The following is a 4,474-nucleotide window of genomic DNA, read 5'->3' as shown; positions in this document are numbered from 1 at the left end:
AAATGATGACATCAAACGCTTTGCATGAGGGCTGTCAAAACGCAAAAAAAAACGTCCGTGGACCCAGTAACGTCCTTCACCCCCGCCCCCCCCCCCCCGCAAACGGAATAGGAAAACCATGGCTTCTCGCCAAGTTATGGAAACAGATGAGAACACGTGCAGCTCAACAGTTTGACATCCTTATGTACTACATAGTGGCATTGAAGTGGACCCCGACTTGGCGAGTGCCGTGTCGCTAGTTAATCACACCAGTCACAGGCGAAAGAGCCGTCGGAGCGAGATCCTCCAGAACACGCCTCGTGACACCAACGGAAGCAGTTTCCGCACTGAAGCCAAATCTCCCCGCTTCGACGACGCCCTCTCCACAAAGAATGCAAATATCCGCCAGCGGTTGCACCACAGCTGATGGTTTTGCTTGTTTTCGATCAGACTTGCTCTTTTTTTGCCTTCCCGCTTCGGGTGCTTCGTTCCTCCAACTGTCTTTTCACTGGAGAGGACGTCAGGATCATCGATCGCTGGGCCTTTGTTCGACGCTTGACTTCTCTTGGCGATGGGCGAGGAAGTCTTAAAATGTCCTCGGCAGTCACATCGGTTGTCGACGCGTTTGTCGACGTTCCGGCGGTCCCTGCCTCAGAGCCGGCGGCATGCGTCCCGGCGCCAGAGCCGACGGTTGACTGTGGGCCTCCCCTCGTCCACCCCCAGTCCACGGTCCGCAAGAACGTGTTTCACAGCGATGAAGTCTTCTGTGAATACTCCTGAATTCATTGGCACGATTCCAGCTCAACGGAATCCGTTGATCGGCTTGTCCACCGATGCCGTTTTCATGTACGCACGCCCGAAAAGTTCCCCGACTTCATACGGTGTGACACGCTGGCCAGGGTGGAGCCTCATCCACTGCAGCATTTATTCACGGTACCAGTTTTTCAGTGGCCAGAAAACAGAGACATCGAGCGGCTGCAGGCGGTGTGACGTGTGCTACTGCTGCGACCCGACTTTGTCAAAACCCCATAATGGAGTTTAAACCAATCTTTGACAATGCTGTCTATTGGCAGGTCATGTACAGAGACATTGACCCGCGCCCCGCTGGGCTATTACGCCATACGCGCCCTGCTGGGGGGGAGGGCAGGTTCTGCCCCCCCCCTGTCTAGCTTCCGAACCGATGGTCGTAGAAAGACAGGGAAAACGGCAATCGAAAGCACTCAACAAGGCGGATCTTAAGAGCCCAAATTTTTTTTTGCTTAGCCCGGCAAGCGGTGGGCCTACCAGCCACCTTCCGCGCGGTGGGGGGGGGGGCATTTTTTTGCCCCCCCCCCCGTATCTCCGAAACTACTGGACGGATCCGGAAAATTCAAACGGCGTTCGATAGCCCTGTCAAATTTGTCAAGGGAAACAAAATTTCATTGACCTCGGGGTCACCGATGAAGTCACAGGTCAGGTCAAAGATAAAATGTTTCACCGTTCACGGGGCTTCTAGGGAAAGCGCTATAACGCCGAGTAAAACGCATTTTGTCGAAAATCAGCGATGAGGCGTCAGTTGTCTAGTACATATGTTGCTATTAGAAGTCACCGGTCATACCACGTCAGGTCACAGGTCAGGTCACCAAAGGTCACCACGGGTCACCACATGAGCCCAACTTACTAAGGTTATGCGATGCATGTTTTATGGCCAGTTTTTCATTTCCAAGTCAATGGTGTTGGTTATAAGACCATCAGGTACGGTTTAGGTCACTTTCTGGTGGAGGTCAGGTCAAGGTCAGGTCAAAAAAGGTCAAATTTCAAAGTTGATATTTTTGCGTAAAATGGGTATCGATTCGATGCAACTCGTCACGGGGAGTCTAATGGTGGTCTTTGTTTTGTGTTACGAGCAGGGGTGAAAAATTGTATCGTTTTGTCGTTGTCGACGACAACCGAGAAGACGATCTTATGGCGACCACGCGTGACGCGCAGCGCCTGAACTGATTAAGACCTCCCGCTTAGTGCGGTTAGAAGCACGCAATCCATTCGTCTTTGCCCACCCAACCCAATCGCCTCTGCCCACGCAAATCATTCTCTGCCCCTCACCCAGCAAATCGACTCGCAGTTCTAGGCTCCGCTACCCCGCTACGCGGCGGCATCCCAGTGGAAAATTTCCTGGGAGCTACAGACATATCCCAACCCCCCGTAGCTATTTAGTATATACTGCGTCGTTCGACCATCGTTCGGACGGCCGACCGGCGACCCTCATAAAGGCAACCAATGGCATACCAAGTGGTCGCCGTGGTTGTCCACTGGCAACACGTGTCTGGCAAATCTAGTACCTTCCAGCGGGCCCCTGCCCGCACCCTTCAGCGCCGCCCCCGGCCGGCGGTCAGTTAGCGTCCCCTCCAATCCGCCGGGGCTCCTTTTGTGACGTCAAACCCACCCCCGGCGGCCCCTGGGGGTAGGTCCGCAGTGGGACCGCGCCAGTGCCGGTAATATTTTGATGCGGGGAGGGCACGCCATGTCATGTCCACGGGGATATGGTGTCTCGGGACATCCGAGGTCGAGGAATAAGGATCGTTGGACGTTTGAGCCTGACGGCTGAGCGCCCTGCGCTATCAAGAAGGAAACGAATAAGAATATATTCGCACGCAGGGTCCGTGGCGTCTGCACGACTTAACCCGCGCCCTGCTGGGGGGGTGTTTGAACACCCCCCCTTGTAGTTTTTCGCGAATATCTCAAAAACGGCGGCGCGGAGCGCCGCCGTTTTTGGTATACCTTATCATACATCAATTCTACACATGTTGTAAAAATTTCAGACCAAGGTCATTCAAGGTCAGGTCACCAGGTCACTTGAAGTGACCTCACCTCATAAAAAGTTCCAATGTCTGCCATAGCTACACCGAGTGACCGATCGCTTTGAAACTTTCAGCGATTGCTAAGAGCAATAGCATATACAAAGTGTATATCTCAGAATTTTGATATCGATGACCTAAGGTCAGGTCAATTTTGCGACCGCCCCATTATAAGTCAATGGGAGAAAATTGAAACGCGCTTCTTTTGGACGAAAGACATTATAAATACTCCCAAACACTGAATTACAAGTGGTTTAGACACACTGAACATGAAAATGGTGTCCGTGACCCCTATTTATGCCCTGAGGTCATCTTAGGTCACGAATGGTATCTAACAGTTTTTCGCAAATAACTTTTGATAGAGGCATGCTAGAGCGATGAAAACGCCTTAGATGTGTTCAGCTCGACGATACGGATCGACTGATATGCAACATGACCCTTTCCGGTCAGGTCATGACCTTGACCTGAGGTCAAATTTTCAAGTTGACCTTTCAAGGTCAAATTATAGTTCATTCGATGCGTCTTGACGAGAGGAACACGATGCCGGTAAAAGTAAGCTCGTACAAGGCTTGGGTCAAAAGTTATTGCAGAAACACTGTTTCCGAAAAAATCGGCTATTTTTGCAGTTTTTGCCCCCTGCAGGCAAAACCGTTGACGTTAGGTCAAATCTGAGAGAATTACTCAGAAAGGGCGTTAATAGGGCTATCGAATGCGCTTTTCCGCGGCGCTGTAGCTCTATTGGTTGCCGAGTTATGCGTTGGCTTCTTGGAAATTTTCGACATTCGACCTGGAAATCGGCGAAATTTTGCCTTCAATGACCTCTGGTGACCTGACCTTTGACCTGACCAAAAAATTGACCGAAGTGATTTCCTCATTATTTTTGACGCTCTTTCGAACGCCGCCTTCCGCGTATCGCTACGTGGCCCAGGAGCCGAGTTAGAAGGGGGGGTGTTCAAACACCCCCCCCCCCCCCAGCAGGGCGTGGAAATCCAGGACCCCCAGCCGGGCGCGGGTTAAGTGCATATACAACCGGTTGAGCACGTTTTGTTGAAAGGTGAGCGGAAGTCGACCAGTGGCACCGTTGAAGAGTCACGGAAAAGGCCAAAAGGGCTATCGAATCTTTTACGCGGCGCTGTAGCTCTATAATTGGTTCCCGAGTTGTGTGCCGGTATTTCGCAAAAGAAAAGTTGAAATAGGTAATATTTTTTCATTTATTGGCATCTGGTGACCTGACCTTTGACTTGACCAAAAAACGAATGACATTTTTCGTCCTTATTTTGGACGTTCTTTCGAATGCCGTTTACTGCTTGCCACTACTTGACCCAGGATCAGAGTTAAAAGAGCGGGGTGTTAGACCCTCTCCTTCCCCCAGCAGGGCGTGGAAATCGAGGACCCTCAGCGGGGCGCGGGATAGACATCTTAAGTCGACAACCAAATAAGCCCGTTTTCCTTCGGACGACAACCACCGAAACACTTTTTTCAGCCCTGGTTACGAGGTCTAGAATTGCGAAGTCTAGAATTGTTACGAGGTCTAGAATTACGAGGTAAAAATTGAGTTTGAAAATTTGACGTCATCCATTTTGAACAGTTTTTTCGCTATAACTTGGCCAAAAAACGAGGTATCGATCTCAAATTTGGTATGTAGATAGAAGGCGGTAGGG

Source organism: Amphibalanus amphitrite, unplaced genomic scaffold (genome assembly GCF_019059575.1).
Source record: "Amphibalanus amphitrite isolate SeventyFive unplaced genomic scaffold, NRLGWU_Aamphi_draft 001099F_arrow, whole genome shotgun sequence".
In the NCBI taxonomy this organism is placed as follows: domain Eukaryota; kingdom Metazoa; phylum Arthropoda; class Thecostraca; order Balanomorpha; family Balanidae; genus Amphibalanus; species Amphibalanus amphitrite.
Note: the sequence above shows the minus strand (reverse complement) of the source record.